At 36.4% G+C, this 20,442-nt stretch overlaps 1 non-coding gene and 1 pseudogene across 1 annotated transcript; one reads left to right on the top strand and one right to left on the bottom strand.

The window, feature by feature from the left end:
- Positions 1-2,491: 2,491 nt before the first annotated feature.
- LOC106969493 (E3 ubiquitin-protein ligase FANCL-like) lies at positions 2,492-18,087 on the top strand (annotated as a pseudogene).
- A 1,420-nt stretch (positions 18,088-19,507) lies between these two features.
- LOC113600024 (small nucleolar RNA SNORA72) lies at positions 19,508-19,639 on the bottom strand. The gene has a single exon (XR_003421003.1). It is a non-coding gene; the product is annotated as a small nucleolar RNA SNORA72 (small nucleolar RNA).
- Positions 19,640-20,442: the final 803 nt, after the last annotated feature.

The raw sequence follows: 20,442 nt of genomic DNA, 5'->3' as shown, positions 1-20,442 counted from the left end.
CCCCTCCCCCCCGCCTGGCTGTGATATATCTTCCATAGCTGTGTTTTGCATTTAATTGAACAGTTTTACTGAGGTTTAAAGTCAAGTAATTTGCTTACTTCACAAAAGCAAAACAAATTTAAGAATGCAGCACTACCTATAAATTCTAGAAGAACAGCATGCATCAAAGAATTACATTTCACACCCAAATACTGTCTAACCAATCAGATGTTTAAACTTCCCAGATGCTTTCCAAACATAATCAAGAGTTAGGAAGCAGTCTCCTTAATGGTAAGTTTGAACTAGCAATCACCTTTAAAGACATATTATATTTTAACTTTAAATTTGCAGATGAAAATTGAACAGTAGCAACAGTTTGTAATATACGTTATGTATGTTCTAAGGCAGAAGTGATTCTGTAGAGGGTTTCTAATCTACAGTAAATGCTGCTACTAATTGCTCAGTTGAATTTTTTAATATGTGTTTTCTCCCAAATCTCATTGTAACTCTGTCTTCTTCTACTTGATGGAAAGCTTTGACAGTTTATTATGTTTAGAAGCAGCTGGGGTCTATTTCTAATTGATGATTTGTTATCTTATATTTCTTACTTGACTATCCACATTTTTCATTCTCTTCAGCATCTTCCTCCAGCGTCTCCTGTCTTACTGAACTAGATGGATGGTGCTGCTTTTGTGCAAACGCAGACAATATTTCAGTCTCTCCTCTGTGTCCTTTCATCAGGCTATGGATACATGCAGGGCTGATATAATGTGACATGAATATGACACTTAAACATTAACAAAATGTATTCACACATACTGTATGAGTTGATTGTTAATATATCAGTGGGATGGAGACTATCACTGTCTGCATTTGGCAGGTGAGGAAACTGGGGAGCAGACGTCCCAGAGTACCTCAAATTTAACATGTCCAAGTTAACCTCATAAAATCTTTTTATTCTCCAGATACCTGATTTGGTCAAAAGCAGCTCCATTTATCAGTCACCCAAGTCTGACTTTCTTCTGATATAAAATTTAAATACAATGAACGCACAAAACTTAAGTGTACATTCGCTGATTTTTGACAAATGCATACACCTGTGTAATTCAAGCCCCTCTCCAGAGGGATGATGTTAGTAATATTTAAAGAGCTCCTAAAAACTGAGAAGGCAAACACCAACAACACAACAGAAAAATGAGTAGAAGATGAAAACAGAGAGTTCCACCAAAGAAGAAATACAAATAGCCCCTAAATGTATGAAAAGATGGTCAACCTTCCTATAATAAGGGAAATATTTAACAATGAACAATCTAAATAGGAAATTAAAAACAATTCCATTTACAATAGCATCAGGAAGAATAAAACACTTAGAATTAACCAAGGAGGTGAAAGACTCATACACTGGAAACTATAAAACATTGCTCAAAGAAATCAAAGAAGACATAAAGAAGTGGAAAGATACTCTGTATTCACGGACTTATGGGGGGAATAAGATGACATATATTTGCATATTATTTTAAAAAGTAATGTAAGAAGGATAAACCAGAAACTACTGAAAATGTTGGAAAAGGAGTATAACTTCTCTGAGCTTCCTTCTTTATGTAGTTTTGACTTTTGAAACTGTAAATATTTTGCATATTAAATCAATAAAAATTTAAAAAGCAAACCCTAAGACTGAACACAGCTACAAACGAAGCTCCCAAATGAAACTATCATCTAGATACTGTAACTCAGGAAAAAAAGTTCATTCAACTTGCTTTTGAGCACAGTTACTCTCTTAACAGAATGTATTTTAAGTACAGAAAGAATTGTGAATAAATAATGACATTTTCTTTTTAGGTTTGTTTTTTATAGTGCTATCAGTGAAGAAATTCTCAAGTTATTTTGTATGTGTTAAGAAAACCGTTGGAAATCAGAAGATTTTTCCTCACTATGGGAGAAGGGAGATACCAATTGGAGGTTAGGAAGAATCCTGGCTTTTTTTTTTTTTTTTTTTGAAATTAGATTTGATTTGAATTGCAAGTGTCAGTATTAACTCATGCTTCTTTAAACATTTTTATTTCTGGGGTGCCTGGGTGGTTCAGTTGGTTGTGTCCAATTCCATTTCAGCTCAGGTCATGATCCCAGGGTCATGGGATGGAGCCCCATATTGGGTTCTGTGCTGAGTGTGGAGACTGCTTGAGATCCTCTCTCTCTCTCTTTCTCTCTCTCTCTCTCTCTCTTTGTCTCTTGCTCTCTCTCCCTCTCCCTCCCTCCTTTCTTTCCTCTGCTCTCCTCCCCTGCTCTCACTTTCTCTCTAAAATTAAAAAAAAAATGTATTTCCTAGCCCTGTCTCCTGAAAAGGCCTAGAAGCAATAACATTCCAGTAGCATTGGGCATAACTTGTACACAGATGCTGATTTCTGAATACTGTTCTCCACTGAAAGGAACCCAGGTTTTTTGGGGAAATGGCTGATTTTAAGTCTGGGATACAGGAAATACACAGTAAGTTGGAAACATCTTGTGCACAAGAATGAAGAAGTGCTGGAAATTAATGGGGACATGTCAAAAAGATACAGGAATTACCTTAAAGTTTTTCCTGCTGTGCAAATTTGTGATAAACATCAAAAAGAATAATGATGATAATATATTATATCATCTTGAGTCAGAAAAGAACCCATTAGTCCATAGTGACACTCAAAATAAAGGTGGCGGTGGAGGTAAGCTTTCTTCTTCCAAAGACTGCTAGCTAATAAATGTAGAAAAAATATAGAATTCGAAAAATCACCATTTGCAACCACTATTGAAATAATTCAGGCAAGGATCATCAAAGGATGCTAAAATTATTGGGTGAAAGAGTTTTGAGGATATTGGGGAATGGGTTATTCACATATTATCATGTATCACCCCACAGATTATTTATTAATTACAATATAGTACACACACACACACACACACACACGCAACAATATATTGAGATTGTACCCTAATCTTTAAAACTTGTAGTAGCCCAGGAATGGGAGAAGTTCTTTTACAAGATCTTCAACAGTAATCTTCAGTGGAAGAGGAGAGTTCCTTCGCTTTTTTGTGTATTGTTTTGTAGTGCTCTTAACATCTAGACGCACAAAAGTATAATTCTTGAGGGAAACTGAGGCTACCAGAATGGAGATGTTTAGTTTGAGAAGCTAAGCCAAATATTTTATCTTGTAATGTAAAACTGGTATGTCTTGCCAAAGAGTGGTATTTTAGCAAAGCCAGACCATGCAGACTTGTGTCTAACACAGGAGAAAGGATTACTTTCCATATTTGGATTTAGACCATGCTCTGTTTGTTTTGCTGGAGGTGTGTATATGTGTTCTTTGTGGAGTAATGTGCAGAGAATTAGGAGCAGAACCTCTAAAACTGGAGGAGAGCTAAGCATACCTGATCTACCTTTGGAACTTTGGAAAAGTGACCTGGACTTGGTCCAATGTAGCACAGAGTGGACTGTGGATATGCCCACTGAGATTCTATAACCCAGAATATGCTGATGTTGGCTGCCATTATGTCATCATTATCCTGATGGGTGGGAGGGGGTGGAGCTTAGGATGACCATAGCCTTGCTTTGGTGGTGATTCTTTTGAAAGGAAACAATTCTGCTGGCAATCATCCATGTGACTAGTAGTTGTAAATTATTGGGTGCAAAATTTAGGGATGGAGGATGGACAGGAACTAGAGAGGAAGAACTTTTATCTCCTTTTCAGTCCTTGCTGGAAGTATGATGTGGACCGTGAGACATCAAGATAGATGGGAGCCAAACAGGGAGGTAGTCAAGGCAAGGTTCCATTGGTGGTGGCATCTTTGAGAGAAGCCACTTCTAAGAGCAGTAAGAAATGACCACATGTGCTAAGCTTCCCTGCCAACCTATCTCAGCTCTGGTGGGGGTTTAAGGGAAGGGCTTGTCCCAGCCAGGAGACAGTGGTAAGGAGCAAAATGCTGCCTCTCCCCTAGAGGACAAAGGGGTGATAAGGACGATGTCCCCAGTTCACAAAGACACACAAATATTTTCCTAAGGGCATCAGTTCTATACAAATCAATTAATTAATGGAGTGTGTACCCATTACTCATTGGTTCTGTCTTTCCCTTATATAGATCCACAATCTCCTATCAATAATTCTGAAATCCCAGTGATTTTGAAAACAATATTTTTTCATAAGTTTACCACGTGCAGATGTCAGACTTCTTAGCCTCCATAATTACATGAGCCTATTCCTTATGATAAATCGTTCATATATATATATATATATATATATATATATATATATATATATGGAGAGAGAGAGAGAGAGAGGGAGATAGGTAGGTATGTAGTAAATAGATTTAGGGGATATACATTTATTGATTCCATTTCTCTGGAGATTCCAACTAATACACTAGGTAATGAATACACTCCTTCTTTCATAAAATACTTGGTTAAGGAGAGCTTTAACTGTCATACATTTACAATAGCCTCATTCTTTTAACTGCTGGATGATATCCCTAGTTCTATGGTATATTTAACCATTTCCTTTGTAATAGATATGTAAGTTCTTTATGGTTTCTATTTTCAGAATAACTTTTGGCAGAGAAGGTTGCTTCCATTATAGATTGAGAATTGCTGAGCCAGTCTAGCCATAGGGTGAAACACACAGGAGAGGAAAATGGAAGTATCTTCCACAGTGAGAATTTGTTCATTCTGTATCACAGACCTTAGGACAATAGCTTCCATTCTTAAAGCTTTGTGACCATATTTTTCCAAATAAGGACATTGTTAAAAAGGCACACACACACACACACAAAAACTTTCTACCTGTTACCATCATCGTTTTAAAAAACAGGCTGTTTTGGGGCGCCTGGGTGGCGCAGTCGGTTAAGCGTCCGACTTCAGCCAGGTCACGATCTCGCGGTCCGTGAGTTCGAGCCCCGCGTCGGGCTCTGTGCTGATGGCTCAGAGCCTGGAGCCTGTTTCCGATTCTGTGTCTCCCTCTCTCTCTGACCCTCCCCCGTTCATGCTCTGTCCCAAAAATAAATAAACATTGAAAAAACAATTATTTAAAAAACAGGCTGTTTTAACTAGACACAGAGGCAACCTTAGCTTAATGGATGGTCAAATTGAATAAATTCAACTGTATTCAAAATTCACTTCACTGTCTTTATTCTGTCTTTGTGGTCAGCAGGTAAAAAGTTTCTCACTCACCTGTTTCCATTTCCATATGCATCAGAAGCAACTGCTTTAATATTATTCTGACTTCTGGAATTAAAAAATTTGGAAGAAAAGTAAAGTGAGAGAGTTCCTGCCTTCTGCAAAAGGGAGAACTCACAACCTAAGAAAAGCTGGTTATGGATGTTTCCTCAAACTCTGACATAGGAAGTGATTCTAGGATGAGTTGGAAAGAATTCAAACCTTGGCTTTTGAGATCTCCACCAAAAGGAGGCCTGGCATGGAAAGATGAGCATGATCTGGGCAGGGGGTTTCCTGAAGAGATTGACACCCATTGGGAAGACGCTGTGGCCTGCTGTGCTCCATGATGGTACCATAATTATACATACCAGGACAAGTTATTCAGAGAAGAACATCTGAATCTATTAAGTCATCTTTATGCTGCTTTCCTTAACACATTTATCTTCTCTATCATGAACAAATTGTGAGAAGAATATAAAATTCATGAGAAGTGAAAAAATTGGTGATTGTCTTTTAAAATAAAATCACCACAGTCATAGCAGCTGTTCTATTTTCAAAGGCAAGGAGAAGAAGAGAGAGAAATGCTGGCCCAGCAGAAAAGTGAGTGTGAAAAATAAAAGGATGGAGAAGCATTTTCCATGATTAGAAAGGCCCCTGCAGCATTCTAAGCCAGGAGCATCAGTTCACCCAGCACTATGGTCCTCCCCGCCATCATCACGCTTGAGGCAGCAGGATATAGAGTGAGACCCCAGCTGAAGACCTGTGACTTAGAGTCAATTCTGCCACTCTTCAGGGGGAAAATCTTGGACCAGCCAAATGGTCTTGCTGATCCTTTGTTCACTCTCTATAAATCGGGATAAGAAGATTGCCTTGTGTGACAAGAGAATAAGATTAAAGCCCTGTGAAAATTGGAAAGTGTTATACAAGCAAATCATAATAGTTACAAAATCCAGAAAGGTGAGGGGGGAGTTGGGGTGGGCCAAAGCTATCCCATATGGGGACTATGTGCAAATTAGAAAAAAAAAGCCCCCTTTGGTGGACACAGCCCAGCCCCGCCACAGGACTCACAGCTAGGTTTAGTGGGACTTGGCTGGATTGTATTACTACATTATCCTCTCAGGTGCATATGAACTATCTGCAAAACTATCTGACCCAGTGGTCAAGGTCATTTGTTTGAGTCCTCGACTTCAAGGGGGTCCCAAATTCTGACTTCTATTCAGCAGAAATATGTGCAGAGAATTAGGATGAATCTGTACCACAATGATGATTCTAAGTGATATTTATCTAGCCAAGTCCAAATCCAGCGGGTGAGTGGTCTCAGTCCCGAGCTGCTTGGGCCTCCCTGAGACTTTTGTAAAACCTAATTATTAATAACCTTAACAAAATCCAGTGATATTCAGCTTCAGTAAAGGTTTTTGGTTAAGTAGCTGCCTCAGCAATATTTAGATGTAGGACATTAATAATTGCATGTAGACACATATCCAATATGTGGTGTTCACCCTTGGACAGCATCTCATTTTGCCCTGTTTGAAACCAGCCTCGATACTGGACTCAGTACTCTTTGTTCATGGCTTGTTTTATCCTAGTCATGCTGTCCTTCTTTCCTTCTGTTAAATACACCCAAGTTCATCCTACCCCTGGACATTTGTGCCTGCTGTTCCCTTTGCCTAGATGCTGTTCTCCCAGATTTTTGCATGGCTCAGTGCCTTCAGCTCAAATGACTTCTCTCATCAGAGAGGCATCTGAAATAATTATGTTGCTTCTAAGCTGCATTTTTTTTAAATTTAGCATTTTAACATCTCTGAACCTGAGATGCATTTAACAATTGCTAGTGTCTTATGACTGTGATTAGCCAGGCGGCAGGCATGGCTTAATTGTCACTGCTTGTTGTACAGATGCAAATTTGGATGTTAGTCTTGGTGGGCCTACCAGACATCTGCCCCTTCTTTACAAGTTAGTCAACCAATCAGGGACACTAGATACTGGCACCTACATATCTAAGAGAGAAAACTCAAAGGATATTTTAAAGATCATGAAGATTTTCTTTTAAGACTTTATTTTTTAGAGCAGTTTTAGGTTAGCAGCAAAACGGAAAGGAAAGTACAGAGGCTTCCCACATACCCCCTGCCCCCACAGGTGCACAGCCTTCCCTGTTATCAGTATCCCTTACCATCATGGTACATTTGCAGGAAGGTTCTTTGGGTTTGAAAATGGTGAAGCAAATGCTAGCTTTCCTCACCAAAAATGAGAAAACACAATTCATTATCTGGAGAGATTCTCCTACGACCGAAGCCCACCTCAGGTCTAACCGTGTAACTGTATTTTATACAGTGTTAATTCATGTATGTATTTTAAACTTCAAATTTGTTTTAAAAAAATTATGTACCATAGATATTTATGAGAAATATCCATCTTTCCTAAGAAGACTTTATCAAGACTATGAAAGAAGAATTGAGATATTTATCTTCAAATTATTTGCTTTCCAAAGGCTGAGAAGATTTATTTTTCTGTTCATCTTAAAAATGAAAAAGTAGTAAAACAATAAATAAACTCAGTGACAGCTGACAGTATATATTTTCTAGGATCTGAAATTTGTATTCTTTTGTGGATTTAAACTTTCTCACTATTTCAAAATTATTTCAAATAGCTGATATTTCTCAAGTGGAGCTCATAGCCAAGTTTCAAAAGTATTTGCTTCCACAATATGTATTTTACTTGGTCTATTTTGCTTACATTAAGTTAAGTAGCTAACCTCTCCATCTTCATTTAAACAAAGTAGTTCAGAGGCTCATAGTACTATCACTTTCAGTTTACTGAAAAATCTAAATTTGCTTCTTAAGTAGCAAAACAGTGCTCAGCAAGCATATCCTTTTTAAAACTCAGAATTCAGTTTGGGTTTTTGTTTTATGTTGTTTTTATTGCTCATAACCTCCCAGGGAGTAACTGTATAGACATACACTGTCTTTTTTTTTTTTTAACATTTATTTATTTTTGAGAGAGAGAGGCAGAGAGAGAAGGGGGGACAGAGGATTCAAAGCGGGCTCTGTGCTAACTGCAGAGAGTCCTATGTGGGGCTCAAACTCCCAAACTGCGAGATCATGACCTGAGCCAAAGTGGGATGTTTCACCGACTGAGCCATCCAGACACCCCTGTATGTCTCACAGTCTTGATTTTGTTTCAGAAAGTATGTTGAAGTGGAGGAAAAGAGATCTCCTAGTTCTTATTCATTCTTCTAGTTTTTGAACCAGGTTTTCTTAGTCCTGACTTTTTATAGGTAGATGTCATGTGTGAAATATACATGGCTAATGTTGATGAAAATAGAAACATGGATTTCATACCTGCTTTGTCTGTTTGGCCCCCTATTTTCCAGGAACTGACTCTTCTTTTCACTTGCCTTGCCCCTCTTCTGTCTTATCGTCAGGCTCAATCCATGCCAACATTTGATCACAGTGGAGACACTTCTATTCTACCAACTTGCCCTCCCCCCCACCCCCCCTCTTGGCCATAGTCTTGAATCAAAGCTGGGTCAATCAGAGTCTCTCTGATGGCCTTTGGAATGTAGACTAGAAATTCTAGGCTTATTTTGGGAACAGGGGAGTTAGAAACTCAGGTATCAACGGACACTTTCCGCCTTGTGAAGCAGGAAGTAGACTAAACCAGTGTGTAGTAAGAGAGGAGGAAAAAAGGAGATGCAGAGATTGAAGCTGACTTGAAAGCTAAGGGGTGGAGGTGGGGGTGGAGGAAGAAAGACTTCCTGGCTTGGCTGCTTCCTACTCTTGGACCATTTGAATCAGCTCTGCGTTTTTATGATAAATTATCTTGTTTAAATTTCAGCTAGAGGTGGTTTCTGTTACTTAGAAGTGTTAACCAGTACGGTGTTTCCACATGAAACTTTGGGGAATTTCTCTTATTTCTTAATTGTTTTTGTTAGATGGCTGTTGTAATAACCACACAAGGACTTTACTCAGAGAATTTTTCTCACTTTTTTTTTATATATTTATTTTTGAGAGAGAGAGAACAGAGGAGGGACAGAAAGAGAGGGAGACAGTGGATCTGAAGCAGGCTCTACGCTGATAGCAGAGAACACAATGAGAGGCTCAAACTCACAAACTGTAAGATCATGACCTGAGTTGAAGTCGGACACTTAACTGGCTGAGCCACCCAGGCACCCCTTTCTTCCTTTTTTTAATCTTAGATTTACATGTTTAGTATCTTAATCTTTCTTTCTTCTTTCCTTGATAGAATCAATATTACATGTCTCTCTGTGAGGGGAGTGCAAAGGGTTTCAAGAAAATCTGCAAAGGCTAGGATGATATGGTCCATATACATTCTGTAAGTAAAACTCCCTTCAGGGACAAAACTCTTCAAAGACGAGAAACATCTGGGGATAGAATCCAAATTTAGCAAGACACAGGCAGCAAAGGTCAAAGTAAAAGAACATTCAGCTTAATAGTGCGATGGAGGTAGAAAGGAACAATCAAATTTCAAAATGTAAGCATGCCATATTCTTGCCAATTTTTCTTTAGAAAAAACATTGAAACAAGAGAACTGTAGAGTTATAATGTTCTAATATAAACTTATCATCAAGGTTTAGATAGAAAGTTAAACTCTAAAAAGTTATCCAAAACAACATTGTTTTTTAAAAGTTTAGGAAAACTACTTAGACATACAAATTAAGAAACAGAAAAGGGAGATAAAATTCTATGAAAATTCAGGAAATGGAGAATAATATTCCTATAGATGATGAAAACTTGCCCAAAGGACATTCTCATAAAGCAGATTAAAAACTATAATATCTCAAATCAAGCTAGAATACAAAGAAAATGATATAACAAATGAAAGAACAAATAAGTTTTATTTGACGTGATGGATCTCAGAAAAGAATTAAAATCATTAAGAAATGAACAAAATGAAAAGGCAGCCTACTTAATGGGAGGGCATATTTGCAAATTATCTATCCAATAAGGGGTTAATATCCAAACTATACAAAAAACTTGTGCAACTTAACATTAAAAAAATCTGGTTAAAAAATGGGCAGAGGGCCTGAATAGACATTTTTCCAAAGAAGACATACAAATGGTAAACAGACATGACAAAGTGCTCAACATCACTAATCATCATGGAAATGAAAATTAAGCCACAATGAGATATTACCTCAAACCAGTCAGATGACTAATGTCAAAAAGACAAGGACTAACAAGTGTTGGTAAGGATGTAGAGAAAAAAGAACCCTTGTGCACACTGTTGGTGGGAATGTAAATTGGTGCAGCCACTGTGGAAAAGAGTATGGATTTTCCTCAAAAAAATTAAAAAGAGAAGTACCATATAACCCAATTATTCCACAGCTTGGTATTTACCTAAAGAAAACAAAATACTAGTTCAAAAAAGTATATGCATTCATACGTTTATTGACACATCATTTACAATAGCCAGATACAAAAGATTTGGAAACAAGTATCCATCAATAGATGAATGGATAAGGATGTGGTATGTGTATACAATGGAATATTACTCAGCCATAAAAAAGAATAAAATCTTGCCATTTGCAACCATATGGAAGGACCTAGCACATATTATGCTGAGTAAAATAAGTCAGGCAGAGAAAGACAAATACCACATGATTTCACTTATATGTGGCATCTAACAACAACAACAAAAACAACAAAACAAATGAACAAACAAAAAACCAAAACAGACTCGAATACAGAGAAAAATTGGTAATAGCTGTAGGAGGCAGAGAGAGGGCAAAATAGATGAAGTGTATTAAGAGGTACAAACTTCCAGTTATAAATAAACAAGGAATGAAAAATATAGCATAGGGAGTATAGTCAATAATATTATAATAACTGTGTGGTGACAATGGTTAATTACGGTTATTGTGGTGAGAATTACATAATATATAGAATTGTCTAATAATTATGTTATACACCTGAAACTAATACAACATTGGATATCAATTATACTTTAGTTAAATTTTAATCTAAGCTTTAAAAATTATGTGCTGAAAACAATATTACACAATGCCTAATATCAAAAAACTAGAGATTATCAAGATGTATTATTATTTACTATCAAATTAATGCATTTTTGTGTAGACCTTATTATACAGCTTCTTCTGTATCCTCTATTTAATATCCTCTAATTGGGGTGCCTGGGTGGCTCAGTCGGTTAAGTGTCTGACTCTTGGTTTTGGCTCAGGTCTTGATCTGGCTTCATGCGTTCGGTTCCTGCTTGGGGCTCTTTGCTGACAGCATGGAACCTGCTTGGGATTCTCTCTCTCTGTCTCTCTGTCTGCCCCTCCCCCACTTGCACTGTCTCTCTCTCAAAATAAATAAACTTTAAAAATTATAATTAAAGGTATATCTTCTATTTAATTAAAGAATATCTTGAGATTGTAAAGCAAGTTGGGAACGGTTGCAAATGGTGCCTTTTTAAACCAATCTTTGTTAACCAAAGTTTTCTTAATACTTTGTAACTAAAACAAAATACAGAAATAAACTGGGTGATAAGGTTGATACGCTGCTGCTGTTTGCCATAGCTCCCTGTTTAAAAATTTTATGTTTGCTAATTTTATGTGCACCTTTGTTTTTATTGTCTGCATACTAGGTAAGTATCATAAATTTGAGTTTATAGAACAAACATCTGTTAATAAAATACCACTTTTATTACTTTCACGTGTTAAGATAGAAATGGAGAAGTGAAACAAAATCAAAAGTAGAAAAAGAATGCAAAATAATGCCTCAATGGAAGATGAAACGAAGGGAAATTTTTAAAAATCACAAAGAGAGAGAGATGAAAAGGAGTCAAAAACCAGTAAGACAGTGCACCCGGGTGGCTCAGTCGGTTAAGCGTCTGACTCTTGACTTCAGGTCATGATCTCATGGGTTCATGGGATTGAGCCCTCCTTTAGGCTCTGGGCTGGCAGTGCAGAGCCTGCTTGGGATTCTCTCTGTCCCTCTCTCTCTGCCCCTTCCCCACTCGTGCATGCCAGCTCTCTCTCTCTCTCTCTCTCTCTCAAAATAAAATAAATAAACTTAAAAAATATAAACAGTGAGACAGGCAGAGAAGGTCAACGTAATTAGTAATATCTGAGGAAAATCTTGACAAAGAAAAAAACCCTGAAATCTGTAATTTGAGACACTGAAATGAGAATTAAAACGAAATATTGAGAGGGCACTCAGTTTATCTGATAAAGCTGACCCAGAATGACCATCACTGAGATACAGTCTAGTGAAATTAGTGGACTTTAAAGGGAAAGAAATAAAAATTCCTTTAGGTACTTAGAGAAATAGCCCAAGTCATTTATATAGGGAAGAAAGGAATATTGTCTTTACATTTTTCAACATCAACACTTTATTCTTAAGGAAAAGTAAGTAATATATTTAAGATACTCAAAGCAGGAAAATATGAGGCAAGAATTTTATATCCATACACGCTGTCATCAGCATAAGAACTCAGGGAATAGTGTTCTTGATGAGTCTACTGGAGAAGGGGGATTAAAATAAGTAAAATACTTAAAGTGACATTGATAAAATGACTTGATAAGCATTTAACTTCTACGCGGAACTAAGTCTAAGTGAGAGATATAAGGCAGAGAATGTAGTATGTAATGGCTGAATGCTCTGACAATGGAGATATAGTACAATTGTAAAAAGAAGTGGCATGAGAATGTGGAGAGCATATGCGATTTTGTACCTCTCTCCAGTCATCACATTGATGGTATTGTCACTGGCTCCTACTGACTAGAGATGGAATAACTTGGGTATCACTAAGAACAATAAGAACAAAACACACCAAATATATTTAAATCCATGATTTCACCCTGATCCAAAAAATGAATTGGTCATCACTGAAGGATGCTTGGAAATCAACTCTTTATTTTGAAAATTGATAAATAAGAGAAAACAACCAAGCATTTATCCTGCCTTTCCTGTATAAACTGTAACACTAGGTAATCAAATAGTAGATGATGTGAATTTTCTCTTTATGGAAGAAGTCCATCAGATAGCTGAAGAAGAAAGAATAGAATTTGAATATCAACATTTTTTTGGCCATCCGTAATGAATTATTGAATCTAAGCATTGAGCATCAGTGGCTGCCACCATCACAAAAAGACAGACAAACAGATATTTTGTGCCTGGAAAAAACGCAGCACCACCTATAAAGTAGTTTGTCCCCCTACCCCAAATTAGTAACAGTAACCAAACTTGAATGTGACTCAGTCTGGAAATACAGGAAGGTCCTTCTATTGTGGTCTGCAGTCCAAGTTATGACCACTCTATTTTGGAGCTTGAAAAGGCCAGATGCTTCTATGCCCCAGACTGAAGTTGTTTTAAATATTTGGTGGCTGCAGTAAAAGCAGAACACCTTACTGTGTTCTCCTAAGAATCTTCAACTAGAAAAAGGAGCAAACTCACTAGCAAAGAATAGATTTAAAAAGTTTTAACTTCCAAATGGTCTGGAGCTAGCTATGGATTGGGGGGGGGGGGTGGAGAATAGAGAGGATAGTAAGTAAATGATAACCACACACATAAAAAAATATGGAAGCACATTACCAACAAATTTCTAAATCAGAGCAATAGCCTATGAATTTCAATCAACTATCCATGGCCCCAGATCTTCACTCGGCATGAATTCAGCTGCAAAATTTGTATAACTCCCCAAAAGGCAGCCTCCCAAATCATACCTTGAATGAAATCTTGGAAGAAAACAAACCAGGAAAATCCTCCTGACATAATTAATGAATTTTTTTTTCATTGAGGTATTTGATCTATCTTAAATTTATCTTGGTAAAAGGAATGAGGTTATCTCTACACCATTTATTGAACAGTTCTTTTCTCTACTAATGTCTATAATACTAATGTCTATAATAGAGAATACTTTTCTCTACTAATGTCTATAATACTTTAAATTCTCATACATATTTGTATCTATTTCTGGATTCCATTCTGTTTCATTGATCTACTTATTTATGTAGCACTACCTAAATTTTAAAAATGGTACTAAGAGGAATGCTGTATTATTGCATGAATTATAAGGAACTACTGAAAACCTTAACCTCTGGAATGTCAGAAATCAGGAAGCTTCAAGAAATAGATATTTTTTAAAGCATTCTGCCATTAAGGTGACTTAGGTCTAACAATTCACGTTCTGAGTGACTTTTGTCTAAAATTTCAAATTCCTTGGAAGATTTAATTGGCTCAGTTTAGGCTGGGTATCAATCACAGAATCGATTATCTATTCTTGGGGGTACACGTTTGTGTATTATAGATATGATTGATGAGTACTGAACCTTATGTATCAAGGGAAGTTTCCAAAGAAACATAAGGTATTGTAAGCTGAACAGTACTTTGAAAACTGTCTTCTCCACTATGCCCATCAACCCATTTCATACATCTGAAGCTCTCCTATCTCTGAATGATGCAGTTCCCCCACCCAAAATTGCAGCCACCCCTTCCCAATAGAAAATGATATAAATTTGTGTCCCTTTATTGATCTAGCGGTAATACCATAGGACCATATACCTGTAAGCCAAGGGTTTCCTAGAGCATGCCTACTCTTCCAGTTCTGTCAGATACCCTTAGATACTCTCCAGCCCATGAATTAGCTGGAAAATTTTAATCATCACTAACACATGCTAAATAATGGTGGTTTTTAAACTGGGGTGCAAGTACATTTAGAGATACATAAAACCTTCCTAGGGGTACTCACTCCATCATGAAAAGTTCTGAGAGCATCAATGTCCGGAGACTCAGCTTCAATATGGAGTCTTTCTTGTAATTGGTTTGCCTAAGATGTGTTTGAGTTAGAGGACTCTTGCCTCTCCCGACTTTCCTGTCTCCTCCTTTACAGTAGACTTTCCTTACTTTACAACTATACCTTTCCCCCATCACAGATCTTATTACTATGTTGCATCTACCAGGTAGTAAAACCTCAGAAGGACCAAACTACAAGCTATGCTATTTTATATTTTATTTTTTTTTATTTTTTTTTTATTTTTTTTTTTTTAAATATAATATATTGTCAAGTTAGCTAACATACAGTGTATACAGTGTGCTCTTGGCTTTGGGAGTAGATTCTTAAGATTCATCGCTTCCATACAACACCCAGTGCTCATCCCAAAAAGTGCCCTCCTCAATGCCCATCACCCATTTTCCCCTCTTCCCTGCCCTCCCCATCAACCCTCAGTTTGCTGTCTGTATTTAAGAGTCTCTTATGGGTTTGCCTCCCTCTCTGAAACTATTTTTTCCCCTTTCCTTCCCCCATTGTCTTCTGTTAAGTTTCTCAAATTCCACATGAGTGAAAACATATGATATCTGTCTTTCTCTAACTGACTTATTTCACTTATCATAATACTCTCCAGTTCCATCCATATTGTTGCAAATGGCAAGATTTCATTCTTTCTCATTGCCAAGTAGTATTCCATTGAATATATAAACCACATCTTTATCCATTCATCAGTTGATGGACATTTGGGCTCTTTCCATAATTTGGCTATTGTCATTGGTGTTAGAGAAGCTTTCTTTAATCAAGGTACCTTTATAACCCACAGGAAAGCTTTGTGTCTTTTGCTATCTCATGTGTTTTTCAGTGGAGAGTGAAACATGACATTAGAAACAGAATATTAGAAACAGTATTAGATGGGGCGCCTGGGTGGCTCAGTTAAGCGTCCGACTTCAGCTCAGGTCATGATCTCACGGTTCATGAGTTTGAGCCCCATGTCAGGCTCTGTGCTGACAGCTTGGAGCCTGGAGCCTGCTTTGGATTCTGTGTCTCCCCCTCTCTGTGCCCCTCTGCAGCTCTCTCTCTCTCTCTGTCTCTCAAAAGTAAAACATTAAAAAAAATTTTTTTTAGAAACGGAGTATTAGAAACAGGAGAAATGGCAATTTTCATTCAATGACTTAGTCCCTTTTATCCCCTGACTCTTTTAAAAAGAATTATTTTTCTGTGAGAGAGTCCGTTGACCATTAGCAGGAAATTCGGGGGCTCTGACACCTTATCTCTCCAGGGTGACAAACCCATGACAAGGTTCTTTTCCCTGTCTAACTTGTACACTCAAGATATGACAAGACCAATTCGAGAAATATCCATGTGCTTAGAAGCAAGTTCTCTGCATTTATACCACTCTTGGTAAGCTTGGTGGTTAACTTCATGCACTTGTGCCTTTGTGTATGTCTCAGTGGCATGTTTTTCAAATATTCAAGAAAAAGGAAGCAAAAAATTTTATTTTTACTTCTAAGAATTGGATCAATATTATATCTTCAAAGCAAAGGAACAGATATTGAGGATGAATAGGTGTTTTATTTTATGTTTCTTGGACACCACAGAGCTACTTAATAAACATTCAAAGTCAGTTTTTTGTCAGTGTCAGAATCACTGAAGGCATTCTGGGGTGTTATGGATGAAATCAGTGAGAAGACTTGCAGATTTGAGCCAGAAGAGACTACATGGACTACGACAGCATGCAGAGTTGCATTAAGGAATAATGCTTCAATAAATATAGAAGTAGACATGAAGCATCGTACTGCACTTCCTGAGTGCTGCTTTCTTGGAGCTGACCATATGGTAAAATCTCTGGGAATTAAGCTATGTGGAAACATACATTTGTGGAATCCAGAAAATTGTTACAAAATTTGAAAAATGTTTTAGAAATAGATTTTCCAGCTCATGGTGTCCTGGAAAAATCTGATTTTTCTATGGATTGTGAGATCTGTTATGCCTATCAACTTGATAGTGCCATTCCTAATCAAGTGTGTCATAATTCCCAATGTGGACAGCTTCAAATTTTCTTCTATGAGTGGTTAAGAGGACTACTGACTAGTAGACAGAGTTTTAACATCATTTTTGGTGAATGTCCATATTGTGGTGAGCCAATAACCTTGGAAATGTCTGGGAGGAAACCCTGAAATACGAATGTAACATTTCTGTGAAGAACTAGAAACTTTAGAAATTACCAAAATGATTTTAGTTGGTATCTTCAGAGAAAATAGAAAACAAAACATACTAATGTCAAGAGAAAAAGAATGGTGAACCCATAATAATACACATCCTGCCTTTGTCTCCTCACTAAGAGTAAACTGGGAAATTGTAAGACAAAATCCTGTAGAACATTCTAAGTCTGTGACCTCTATACCAGTTATAGAAGTTGTATGTGTGTCAAGATGGAGATCTTAAATTATTGAGTATCTAGACTGGTAAAAATTTTGATGGGGTTCATAAAATGAATTTGGGATGAGTACGTATTTTATCTTTTATTAAACACTTATTCCGACTGGTAAAAGAATCATTTTCATTAACGTTTAACAATAGTATTGTTTACTCTATATCTGTATTTATTTTTCCTTAAAGTGAAGTCTGCTGGCTGTCACTCATTAACCACTTCTCCATTCATTTATTTATTCCTAAAAGGTACTAATTAGATATATATTAACTAACAGGAATGTGTTATGAATTTTTAGGAGTAATGCATTTAACAGCATTCGCTGAAATTGCTTTCTTTAGATCTGCTTTGCTAGTAACCCAACATTTTTCTTTTATTTGGTTGTTAATTTGCACAAAATAGATTAAATTCGTTAATGTTTACAAAATAGATTAAAATGTACTCTTAGGAACTGCATTTATGATAAGTGTTATCCAAATGGAGTCAGGATGTAATGCCCCAAGTTAAATATTGTATTCAACCAAGATTAGTTCCTTGTTTTGCAAATGATGATTTGCTGTTCTAATTCTGTCAAATGTATGCTTACCAACTATCATTTTCAGACATTAAATACAGTTGCATGTGGGGTGCCTGGATGGCTCAGTCTGTAGAATATGTGACTCTTGATCTTGGAGTCGGGAGTTCGAGCCCCACTTTGGGAGTGGAGATTGCTTAGGAAAAAAAAGGGAAATGAAACTATGTATGTATATAAAGAGAAATCTAGGTGTATTCTAGTATCCATGCATATAATGTCATATCAGTATCCATTTCTTCGTATATCTGTTACCTTTTTAAGGCACTTTCAGACTATCAAATATTGCAGTTTTGTATTAATATAGTTTTTAGTTAATAGTAAAAAACCGTAATGTGAAATTTCCAGTTTTATGGGGAACCATTTCTGTCCAATTAGAGCTTGAAAACTAAGGTATTTCTTTAAAAAAACAGGAATACTTAATAGTCATTTAGTAAGTATGGGTTAAGATTTTAAGTGTAGTTTCCAGAAATGAGAAAGTGAGTAACTTTAATGATTGGGTTTAAAAAGTCCTTTGCAACTCAAGTGGTCTGTCATTCTTTGCTTGCAGTAATGTTGAAGGAGGACCTAATTGTCAGTGTTGTCAGCTATTGGATTCTTAAAATTATTTTTCATGATAGATACCATGTGATTTTTAAAAAATAACTCAGGAGGGGGCACCTGGGTAACTCAGTTGGATAAGCATTAGACACTTGATTTCAGCTCGGATCATGAGATCGAGCCCCACATCCTGCTCTGCACCGACAGTACAGAGCCTGCTTGAGATTTTCTCTCCTTTTCTCTCTGCCCCTCTTCTACTTGTGCTTGTGCTTGCTCTCTCTCTCTCTCGCTCTCTCTGTCAAAATGAATAAATAAACATTAAAACAATTAAAATTAAAAAAAATAAAAACTCAGGAGGAATTCAAAGAACAAAATGATAGCACTAGAACAAAACTCATTCTATTCCTGTCTCCTCATTAATAGGAATAGCACTTCTCAGAAATAAAATCTATACAGATTTAAAAATTTGAATATAATTGATGCTGTGCCCTGTCTCCTTCTACTAATGAGTATTTTTCATCTATAAATCCATAGCTATATAGTTTAAAAATCTCTAATTCAATAAGAGATGAATGTCTAATAAATCTTTTATTTTTATATTTATTATTTTTCATCAAAATATTTTTGTATGTTGTTTTGGTCATTGTGTTTATTTAACAATTGTAAGGTTGAGTCATTCTAGGAGACATTTTTTTAACCTTAGAGTCTTGTATTCCAGAGAATCTAAAAACATTAATTTCAATATATATATGTGGTTTTGTGACACAGAGTAGGAAAATGATGGTTAATATATGACACTCAAGCATAAACATATAATACGTGAGGATAAAATTTTGTGAAGGAAGTTGAATGCAAATATGAATTCAAGGAGAAAAATAATGATCTAAAACTTTTGACTTTTATTTTTTTAATTACTTTTTAGTTTTATAATTCATTTAATGGCAACCGGTAATCATCAAATTAGCAGTGGTTATCTTCAAAAGTTATTACTCTTGCTTTGCTTTCATTTTCAAGGATGATCAAATGCCTAGAGTCAGAGACATCTCCTACATAAGTTTCATTTTATGAGTCAGACTTGGTTTATCACCAGCATTGATAAAACCAGACTTAGGGAACTAACTAGGTCTGGGGACACATGCATGGTCTTAATATAGCAAATGTTTAGCCTGCAAGAATTATTGCAAAATCGGAACAGCGAAAATATTTGCAGAAACTTTTGACTTTTGAAAAAGAGCTTGTTCAAAACTGATGGCTACCAGATGGGCAGTGGGAGTGGGGTTGGGTAAAATAAGTGAAGGAGAGTAAGAGTGCACTTACCGTGATGAGCACTGGATAATGTATAGAATTGTTGAATCACTATATTGTACACCTGAAACTTACTATAATACTGTATGTTAACTACACTGGAATTAAAAAATAGAGAGAGGTTGTTCATATATTTTTAAATGGATGTTAGTAGCTTTCAAATTACTATACTGTTGAGTTTGTAGTGAATTTACTTAAAAGAATGATGTATTTTATTTAAAAATGTCAATATATATAATTGCCACAAATTTTAACCCCTTAAGCTCATGCTGAAAAATTTTAGGTTACCTAAAATTGCACAACAATGTTTTTTAAAAATTCTTTTGAAGAATTCTCGCAAAGAGGTTTGAAGGCTACTGCTATAAGCAACTTAGGGGAAAAGCAACTAACTTTTCCCTTAGGGGAAAAGGAAGAGGAAAGAGATTAGGGATCTTGTTTAAATTATGCTAATTCTTAAAAAAATAAGGGGAAGGGGCAAATATTTAATTTTCTGGTACTACTTTTGCATGCCAGGCAGAAGCCTGAAGTCTGAAGAAGGAGAAGTGAAAGCTATTACCTTCCCTTTAGAGGCATGACCCAGAAGTTGAATCTATCACTTCCTCTATCCATTAAATCTTAGTTCAGAACCATAGACAGTTGCAAGGAAAACTGGGAGATGTAAATATTATTGTGATGGCCAGTTGCCCAGTCAAGGAAATATAGTACAGG

This window comes from Acinonyx jubatus, chromosome C2, assembly GCF_027475565.1.
Source record: "Acinonyx jubatus isolate Ajub_Pintada_27869175 chromosome C2, VMU_Ajub_asm_v1.0, whole genome shotgun sequence".
Lineage (NCBI taxonomy): Eukaryota > Metazoa > Chordata > Mammalia > Carnivora > Felidae > Acinonyx > Acinonyx jubatus.
The sequence above is the reverse complement of the archived record's forward strand: the minus strand, read 5'-3'. Positions and strand labels throughout refer to the sequence as shown.